The following is an 11,924-nucleotide window of genomic DNA, read 5'->3' on the forward strand; positions in this document are numbered from 1 at the left end:
TTCTATCCACGTTTTTTTCGTAGGTAGGAACAGTTTCTACCAATGCAAATCTTTTTCATCGGCAAAATGAAACTTCTTTTCACACTAAATTCATCAGTAGAAATAAATATCTGCCCACACAAAAGAATTTCTTGGATAAAAGTTACACTTTTGGTCACACATGATTCGTTGACAGAAAAGAGTTGATGAATTTTGCTAAATTTTATAAATAGTTTTAATATTTTTTTGTTTTTGAAAAGGCCCCTTTATTATTAGTATTATATGCTTCTAGATCAATTTTTAAATATAGAATCGAATTTCTTGAAACCGGCAACAACAAATTTAAAAAAGGAAATATTTTAAACCATTATTACTTCCATCAAAATATACCAAACTATAATTCTTTAATACTTAGTTATAAGAGGTATTAGATTTCATTTTGGTATGCCAAGATGACCAGAAGAAAGAACTTGTCTTCACAAAAAATAGGTCAATTATGATGTCTTCAAATATATAAACATGAAAAAGGTATATTAAAGTGAATAAGAACAACATGCTAAATCATACTTGTTGATTAACCATACTTGTTTCATATTAATCAAGTCCCATATGCTATAAATCCACAACACCCATCAAAATGATCCAAAAGGTGTATATTGAAATGCACGTTCTCAAGAAAACAATCAAGGTACCAAAACAGTGTAAAAAAAGTGACAAATTTAATAGCCTAAGATTGACATCATTCCATAGTCTTTAATTCCCACATGCTTTGAACTGAAAGAGAAGAGAAAAAGAGAAAAAAGAAGAAGAAAGAAAGAAAAAAGAAAAAGAAAAAGAAAAAAAAAGAAAGAAAGTGAAGGTTCGTTGACTGCCAAGGCTGTGATGGTTCAAACAACCTAAAAATGCTCAAGTGCAACGACCACTTTACGAACCAAACCTTAAAGCGACCTACAATAAAAAGTTAAAGTGTGTGACTTTCAAATTCAAAACCAACTAAAAAATATCTAGTGTATAAGTTAGGGGTGTTCGCAGTTCGATTTGATTCGGTTTGAAGCTAAAACCGCACCGAACTGCAAAATGAAAAAAAAAATCTTATTTGAAATCGAATCGGACCGCTCATCAGTGTCAAACCGAATGGAAACCGAACCACATATGCATAAATAAAGCCAAATCAAAATGGAACCGCTTATACAAAGTTACAAACATAAAAATTGCAAAATTACAGATATAGATGTTTCAAACATTGAAATTTGAAAGTCCATCAATACATATAAGTTTCAAAATCCACCTAAGATAAATAAAAGTTCTACAGTCATACAAACATCGTCAAGACAACTTGTCATTTACGTTTTGATTATGTCATTCTTCTCCTTCTTGTTCCTCTAATTGATTTTTGCCTCTATACCCGCTTTGAAGTCTAAAAAAAATCTTATTTTTAACATATTATTTATATATATATATATATATATATATATTATATATTTAATTTTTTAAAATAAAGCAATTCAGTTCAGTTTGAGAATCGGTTCTTAACATCTTAAACCGAACCGAATTTTATGCAATTTTTTAAAAGTAGAAACTGAACCAAACCGTATGCATTCGGTTTCAATTTAGTTTTGGTTCGGTTAGTGATTCGATTCGATTTTCAACTTCATTTTGAACACCCCTAGTATAAGTAACGCTTTAACTCTCAAAACAACTTAATTACAAATGCCTAAGTGTTACTTTCGTACCCAAAACCAACTTAAAAAGTTTGTAAAAAGAGTGAGTCCTCTTACATTCGTACTCTAGAGGAGTAGTTCATCTATCTTATAAAAAATGTAAATCTTTTTAGTTTTTCTAGTGTGAGAATCTCAACATCTCAACATATTTTTTCAAGATTATGCTTCTTTGGGTTCACCAATCTCAATTTCATTTTATTGGAACAATATTACTCGTTGAGCTGTGATAGAAATATTGAAATATTGATGTATATAGGAGTAATTACACTGTCATTTGATAGAATAGCAAACCTCAAACTTTATTAAGAAATTATGAGGATTTAACTCTTATCCTTTTCCCACCCAAATTCAGTATTTACAAAATTTTAAATCTTTTATCAACTTAAATTCAAACTTTAATAAATTGAAAATAATTAATTATGTGGAATCATATCAATTTTGGCTAAAAGGAAAAGGAAAAACAAAAGAAAGAAAGGAAACAAAGTCCAATAACATTACAATATAGTTTGATTTATATTCACGTAGACTCGGTATGTTGAAACCTATTATTTAGGTTACGTATTATCGTCTATGTGTTTAGAGTTTGACGACGACCAGGCGGATACAATATTGAGTTATTGTTTTTAAATATAGTAAAATGAATAAAAATATTTATAAAATATTGTAAAATTTTATTCTCTATTAATTAAAATCAGAAAGTTTAGTATATTTATAAATATTTTCAACAAATTTTCCATTTACCATCACTTATCTATAAAATTTTGTTATATTGTATTGACAAACTTTTTTTGTTTAGACCAAATACAATAATAATATTTTGTTTTAATTAAAAAGAACTTCTTTTAAAAAATAATGTGATTTTTGAAATTAATGTCAAAAATAGATTAGGACAAAACTATTGATTAAAATAGATGTTCTTGCGTGAATTAGGTCCACGAAAGTCCATGTGTGTCCCGTGCCTTCCATTTTTTTCATTATATATATTACATGTGGATCCACATTTTTTATTTTTTATTTACATGTATATATTATACGTGGATCCCACACATTTTTTTTTCTCGTCTATTAAATATTCAAATTTTAAAAATATCTTTCTTTATTAAATTACTTTTTTTTTCTTTATTTATATATATTAAATATCTCAATCTTCCATCCTCAATTTTAATAATTTTCCTGGTTAAAGTCACTTATTTTTTTAATCAACCTTTTTTTTTTATTAAATTTACTTTTATTATTTTGAATCAAATTTCTTAATATATGTGTATATATTTATTTATATTACCTAAAAATAATAATTTGTGCATTTTGAAATAAAACTAATTCTTTACAAAAACTTTTATCTAAACAAATTAATCATTTTGCTATATATATAAAAATATCTCAAGAAAATATTCATCACAGATTAAATTAATAATATACAAAACAATAAATTCCTCGTATCAATTAATTTGGTTAGGTTAGAATCGAACCATAATTTTCATTGATCAATTTTAAATTATTCGACAATTCTTGTTTTTTTTTCTTTTGCCATAAACATTAATTTTTTTTATTCAATTACCGACGTGATCAATGTGCATTGGTGACTTCAATTGTTATTATTATTATTATTATTATTTTTGAAGTAAGCTTTAACTTCACTCAATTATTATTATTACTATTTTAATTTAAGTAATATATTTTTAATAACATATTTTTGTGAATGCATGTGTTTTTTTTCAAATTGAAAATTGAAAAAAAAAGATATGTAATATTTTGATTAAGAAATAATGAAATTAAATTAGAAAGGTAATTTTAATTTTAATAAGAAAAAATATTTTTAGAATTGAAGCACAAGGAAAGGTTTTAAAAATCACATTATTGAATTAAAAAAAAAAAGAAAAAAAGAAAAAGAGAAAGAAAGCATGTGAGAGTGGCAGACATATTTTACTGAAATTCTTATTTAGGGTTTTGCCATTTTCTTTGCTCTTCAGGTTTAAAATCTTTGCTATATATACACTTAATTCCTTCATTATTTTTCATGTGGGTGAGTAAAATGACTGCATCCCCATTTATGTATGTACCTTCTCTCTTATTTGCATGACAATTATAATTTATGATTAAAAATTTAATACAAGCTCACATTTGGATTAATTCACATTCTTTAATAGTATTTATAAACATTTTCTTTTAAACAATTAATTAAAAAAAATCAATACAAACCTGCATTAAATTGGCTTTCTAAATGAGTTGGTTTTGCTTTTTGCTATGTATGTTGGTCATGTGGTTGAACGTCTATCAATTAATACTTTACCTCAAGTTCCAATCTTTTATTTTCATCTCTAATTTGTTTAATTATTATAACTCCATCGACATTTCTTCAAACATCTATATATATAAAAGCCATAATGGAAGAAAGATAGACATGTGTGATTTAAATATGTATTCATATTATTTCAATTAAGCATGTAAATCTAGAAAAATATTAAATTGATTTGTAGTGTTTAAGAAAAGAGAAAAGGGATTAAGAGAGAGAGAGAGAGAGATGTAGTTTTAATTGTGGTGTATAGGGGACATATTGATGGTATCTTCGTAATCTCCATGCATGGATCCGTGGGTGATTCTCCCCTTCCTGTTCTTGTTTGCAGAAACCCAATTCTCCACCCTTCTACATTTCTGTCTTACAAACTTTGTTGCACCCCAACAACCTAATCAGTAATCATCATAATTATTAAAATGATACTCAAATATATAATATCAAATTACTTGTTCCTTATCTTTTGGTTTTGGTACCTGGAACAGTGAGGAGGAGAAAGAAAATGAATAGGAATGCAAATAGTTGAAGCAGCCCTGATGACGATCTGCATGATGCAACTCTTTGAGCCATTCCTTTTTTCTTTTTTGCCTTCTTTTTTGCCTTCTTTTAACCCAACTATTCCCTCTCTCTAAATTGCATTCTTAATAATTCTCTAACCTTTTGGTTTTATACACACACCAACTAATCTCTTTTACCTAATTTTATGGATTATCCTTATCTTAAGTAGTTGTAATTAAATTAATGTACTATTCAGTTATAAACCTTTCTTTTTTCTATATTAAGCTTCTAACCCTTTTCTTATAATAGTCATTTAATAACTAATGTTTGTTTTCCATGCTGTTACAAACTGATTTTCCTAAGTTTTAAAGTTTCAACTAATTTATCATCTCTTTAAAAAAGTATTGATATACCCAACCTCAAATTATCCATATCTATGTTTTGGAGGATAACAAGTTTCGGATTTAAATACCATATTTTATCATTCTTTTTTATTATTTTATTAATCTCATCCGATCTACTTTCCCTAACTACCTTTCACATTTTTTTTACAATTAATGTAAAATTTGAAACATATATAAAAAATAGGGTTTTTTCCTTATTTTTATATTTATACTACATTGGGCCTCACAATTTTTTATTTTCTCATTATTTATATACGTAGATCTCACACACTTCACTTTTTCTCATTATTTATATATACATACTCACATATAATATAATATATATATTAAACATTCAAATTCTAAAAATATCTTTCTTTATTAAATTAATTTATTATTTATTTTTTCTTTATATATATTTAAATATCACAATCTTCAATTTTTCTTATTAAATTCATTTTTCTACTTTAATTTAATTTTTTCTTAATCAAAATTACACATATCTTTTTTTCCAATTTTTAATTTTTTTTAAAAAACTCATATATTAACAAATATGTTATTAAAAATATATTAAACAAATAAAAACAGAAATTATAATAATTTTACATATATATATTAAATATCTCAATCTTCCATTTTTCTTATTAATTCATCTTTTCTAATTTAATTTAATTATTTCTTAACCAAAATTATATATATCTTTTTCTAATTTTTTGTTTAAAAAAACACATATATTAACCAAATATGTTATTAAAAAATACATTAAACAAATAATAATAATAATAATAATTTAAAGAAGTTGAAACTTACCCTAAAAATAATAATAACAATAAATTTGCAATTGAAAATTATCCTTAAGTTTTTAAATTTAATTTGTAATCGAACCAATTCTTATTTTTTTTCCTTTTGCCACAAACACGAATTTCTTTTTATTCAATTACCAATGTGCTTTAGTGACTTCAATTGTTATTATTAAGAAAGAATTAAATTAAATTAGAAAAATGAATTTAATAAGAAAAATTGAAGATGGAAGATTGTGATATTTAAATATATATAAAGAAAAAAAATAAAAATAAATTAATTTAATAAAGAAAGATATTTTTAGAATTTGAATGTATAATATATATATTATATTACATGTGAGTATGTATATATAAATAATGAGAAAAGTGAAGTGTGTGGGACCCACGTATAGAAATAATGAGAAAATAAAATAATGTGGGCCCTATGTAGTATAAATATAAAAATAAGAAAAAAATAGATCATGGAAGTCGTGTATCCCATACCCGACTTCACCTAAAATCACATATTTTTCAAAATAGTTTTGCACCCACCCTATTTTTTATATATGTTTCAAATTTTAGATTATTTTTTGAAATGATCCATACCTTTCTTTTTCCAACTTAATGTGATTCTGATTTAATTTCAATAAATTTTTTTATTTGAAATTTGGTTAGTTTAATTTGGCTTCCAATTTATTAGATTTAATTATGGTTTGCTAGGTAATTTATTTTAGTTGATTTAAATTTAATTTGGGTATTATTAAATTTGTGTGAATAGCATATTAATTGGGTTTGTTAATTGGTTTATGTCTTGTTTACACTTAATTGGGCATCCGTTTATCACACCGTATCTCACGCTGTTTTGCTCATTTTTCTTTTTTTCTTTTTCTTCGTGGAGTCCGTTAATATTTCGAATTTCTAGTTATCATATTTACCTACATTTTTTATATAACTGAATTTTGAATCCCATCTATATTCCTACTTTTTGAATTCTTTTGTTTTTCTCTAGAAAATAAAATGAGAAAAAATAAATGTTTTGTTTAGAATATTTTTAATTTGTTGTTGTTATTATTATTTATTTTCCAATTTTTTTGTATAACAAAAAAAATAATAAATCTTTTATGTTTTTTTTTTTGTCAATTTTATATGAATATAAAATTTAAGTGGGAGAATAAGTAATGTTTGTTTATGAGTTTTATGGTTTAAATTTCATAAATACATCATTTCTTTTTAATTTTTAAATTAAGTAATAAATTCTCTTTAAAAAATAATTTTATATTTTAAAATGGGATTGTGTAGTTTTTTTTTTTTAAATATATTAATTATTTATATACATAAAATTTCTCATTAACCCCACCTATGGTGAACATTAAAATATCAAAGTTTGATATTTTAATATTCTCGAGGTGATTTGTTAATAACTGATCAGTCATAATTATTAATTCATACTTATGAACGGAAAACCATGAGACATTTTAAAAAATCAAATAAAACCTTGTTTTACGAACAAAATTTAGTTTGAAAGATAAATTTTGTTAACTATTTCTATGGATAGATGCTAACACTTCCTCTATATACATCACTGGCTTTTGTTTTATTCTATTTTTTTTTGTTGTGTATGACCAATTACACCTTAATAGGTTGGTGGCAATTTCAAATTTATTTATTTTAAGATTAAATAATTAGACGCTCCTCTACATTGCGTTGCGACAAGACCTTTTAAAAAATAAAAAATATTGATATAATTTTTAAAATCAACTTTATATATAATAATTGTATCTTTTAACTTTGTTTCTTTTTATTTTCTTTTTAATTTAAATTTACTTAAACATATATGATTTTAAAAAAGTATTTAAAATACTAATTTTGTTTGTTAATTTGCACACTTTTTTCTACTAATGTTGATGTCAAATTACTTATTTGACAACCATTATAAATTTATAATTTAGGAAAGAAGGTATAAAACGATTTAATATCGGTATGGTACTTCCTACACATACTTTGACAAAGTGCATATGTGAGTAAGTAGAAATTTGAGTACCAGAATGAATTTACTTTCTTCTAAAATCATAACGGTGTATTTATAGTGAAATTCTGACCTAAGATGTCAATATTAGGGTTTGAAAATTATATTGGGTTTATTTCGAGTCAAATGGATGACGACATATATTTACCGTGTCCATCAAATTTGGAGGCTTTGGCGCCTCCTCATTCTTAGTTGAGACCAAGGTTGAAGAGGTGTTCAATTTGGACTTTTGATCAAAACTATCATTTTTTTCGATGATCAAATAGATTGAATTAAACTTCATTAATCAAATAGGAAGGGTCAACATCGATTTCATCCTTGGTTGAGTTGAGCAGTTTAGGTTGGGAAATCTGACTAGTTACCATTTAGGAATACCATCTTTACATACACTTTTAGAGGACCACATATAGCTACAATAAAAGCATTTAAGGCTCTATAGTGGACAATTTAGTCATACGAGAACAAAAATCAAGACATTCTAAATTCCACATTTGATTCAAAATAGTTTTCATAAGTCTAAAGTTGCACCTATGTACTTATGATCAATTTCTTTATCTAATGTGGGACTTTGGTCGTATTCTTAATGATCCTCCCCTCAAACAAAGATCCAACTAAACCTCCCCTAAAATAGACATCCAATTTGATAAGCTAACTATTCTCTATCTCAATATGCAAGGCCCTCATGTCTTACAAACTATCACATATTTTATAGTTTAGACAATATCTTAAACTTCCACTAGATCCTATAAAAGCTTCATAAGTAATAAATTTGCATATTTTCATACTACTAGCAAACTTTAGTAATATGCAAATAATGTTGTACAACCAAACTTAACCATTAATGACACAAACCATGCATAAGCTTTGTCAAATATAACATACATGAAATATTATATCTACTCATGCTAACATGCTAATAGACATGCATGCTCAAGTATATCACAATAGTGTCTCCATATTCACAAATCGATTTATCATTTAAATATATAAATCTGTATGCAACACTATTATGTGCATAATAATTAAACATAGTTAAACGTTTTCAAACACACCATAGATTTTTTGAACACAAGATATGCTATCTTAGTTAAACATCCCACACTTCTAAGTATTTCGGTGCATAATATAACCAAAATTCAACAATACTTATAAGAACATTTCCAAAAGTACACATTTCAAAATTTATTTGGATTTTGGTCTATATTGGCACCATTTCCATGAGATATTTGTAAAAAATAGCTTAATATCCTAAAAAGGCAACCTTACTAGTCATTACAACCCTCCTAGGTATAAAGAACTAGATTGAAAGAAGAAAACACATGGAAACCTTATTTCATGGACTTCATTTCTACCCATCAAGACTAAATAATAAGAATTCAAAAGTGAGGGGGTACAGAAATTTGTACGTAGGAGTTAGCTATTTATGTGAAATGACTTCAGCAATACTAGTCAAACTTGGAAAGATGCCCAACCTATAGTCACATGCTTCATTGGCACACGATTAACAATTCGAACAAAAAGAACAAATATAAATAGACGTTTAATCGTTCAAGAAATCATGATTACTCAACCCAACAGAATTTCGAGAAATTATAATTACTCAAGCCAAACAGAATTCAATTCAGACACCATGCCAAGATGATGAAGTGAAAAAACTTTGTACAAGAACTAGTTTTGATGATTTACTTCCAAAATTTTCTCCGTATACCATTGAAGTCATGTGATGAGTGAAAATTCAGGTTAATCTAGGTGAACAAGATGGATTAACGAGATAAATTTTCCAATTAACACTACGCAATTCAATCAACCCGTTTTTCATAATGAAGAAGAACCTTCCGTAAAATCCATTGACAGATTGAAGCATTATATTATTGACAATCAATACATATAATCAAATTGATTTAACCCAATAAATAAGAAAATTCAGCATATAATTACAATGGTATAAACCATTTAAACCTTTGACCTTTAAAATAAGGTATCAGAAAAGGTAAACATGATATGATCATCGCAAAGAAGTAGTGAGAAAACAGGCCCAATCCTCAAAACAACAAAAAGATCAAATGACTATCAAATTGAGCCAAAATAATAAAAGAAAAAGTATCCAAGTCGATACCATCTTTGTCTCAAAGACATTCACAGATTCTAGAACCAGAAATGCATATACCGTAAGTACAATGACATGAAGCAATCCAACCTCAAACAATTTCCATACCATTACATGAACATTGTAGTTTGTTCCTTTTTTTATTTCTTTTGAATTTCTTTTCCAACAAATGGTTTATACTTTATCCTCACATTATTCTAGTTTTTAGGATAATGATAGCTAATGTTCAACCCTTTATAAGTAGCCAATATCGATCAAGCTAATCACAATCCCATATTATAAATTCAAACAAATAACTATACATATAAAACAATAATTGTATAGCTCATATTTCAAATGGAATCAATGAAATCGCACAATAAAAATCTTGGCACAATGAAAATCATAACCAAGATCAAAGATTGTTGAAACTTTTGCACGGTTACTGATAGTTTGGTGTAGAGCCCATACCTGGAAGGCGTCATTAATTTGAAGGAAGATCTCATCGCAAGCGCTTGGTCTGCCGCCATTAAATCTCACAAGCATCGTGAGACGCCATTTCTTGATAAAGTTAGAGATTCTTCCATCATTAACTTCACCGGATCTTTGTTGCCGGAAGCCCTGTTTCCGATTCTCTTTCTGAGAAACCAAAATCGAAACTCTTCGTAAAATTTTACTTTCCCATTGTTGGAAAATAAACGTGGATCATAGTTGTGTTGTGTCGAAACACTGCCCTGGAAGCAAAATACTGCCGTGAAAGCAAAATTCGGCACGACCTTATTGCTAAATGGTTTATGTTGATTGCTCTTCAAGATTAACACAATTTTCTTTCTTCAAGATTAACACAACTTTCTTAATTCATGCGTAGAATTGATAGAGGATTGGAGACAAAAAACTAGGATTTTGGCAAAAAGGAAATTCATACCCTCAAAACTCTATTTACTTAATATATATATAGAAAGAATAATTACTAAAATTATAAAATAAATTAAAGAATAATTACTAGAATTATAAAATAAATTAAATAATAACAATTATCAAATTTCAATTCAAATATGAAATAGAAAACACTACAAATGATGCATTCCCCACACCAAGTTCATGTGCTTCTCTTCATGTGTGAAGTTCCAAACGCCCTTTGGAGGTTCTTCAAGTGTTTCAAGTATGTTGAGTGGGTGTTTCAAACTTCTAGTAGGCTCACTCAGGACAACATCCTTAGGCTACATTGGACAATAATTCCATACCCAAATTTTGCATAATAATTTTATTTTATGTCATTTCCATTACATTATTTTCTTTTCTTTTTTAACTTTTTTATTTGCTCTCCACACACTTATATTATTTAGTGAATATAAACTGAGATTCAAAATATATGAATTGTAATGCCTATGGAAAATTCATATGTATTGAAATTTAAACAGATAAATAAGAATAATATTATATATTGAGTTGTAATTGTTGAACAACAAATTTTGACAAATTAAATTCCACCACTTCATTATAGCAAACATTGTGATATTTTTGGATAATTAAGTTTTATCAATACCCAACCCAATTTATGCCTTAGGTATAAAAATTGGGCCAAAAAGGATAATGAGTCGAAGCTCAAGTCCACCAGACAAATGGGTCCAAGCCCATTAGACAAATGAACCCAAGTCCAACAGTCAAATAAGCCCAAGCCCACCAAGCAAATGGATCCAAACCCATAGAAATTCTCTATATAAAGACTTTTCCATTCATTTTGTGGATCCTTTTGGTTAAAGGAAGGATTGAAGCTTTCAAAAACTGAAACTCTGAAGACTCAAACTTCTACAAGCTCTCGTGTAAGTTCTTATCAACCTCAAGATCAGCATCTTCGAAAATATTGAAGATTTGGAATTGAAGATTTGGAAGATTAAACATTCCTTAAATTCCAGAAGATCGAAAGTCAAATTGGCTTGCAACTACAACATCCTGAAGATCAATACAAAGTTCAAAAGAATAAATACTAGAGACTGTATCCACAATACAAATCAATATACGAAGTTCAACTCTACAAATTACATGTTTTTGAAAATCTCGTGTGAACACTTTCGTACGCCCAATGGGACCGTCTCTACCTTTTATCTCTCTCTTTTGAACAACTAAAGAAATCATGACATCTCAAGGCAATACTT

Source organism: Cucumis sativus, chromosome 5, assembly GCF_000004075.3.
Source record: "Cucumis sativus cultivar 9930 chromosome 5, Cucumber_9930_V3, whole genome shotgun sequence".
Classification (NCBI taxonomy): Eukaryota; Viridiplantae; Streptophyta; class Magnoliopsida; order Cucurbitales; family Cucurbitaceae; genus Cucumis; species Cucumis sativus.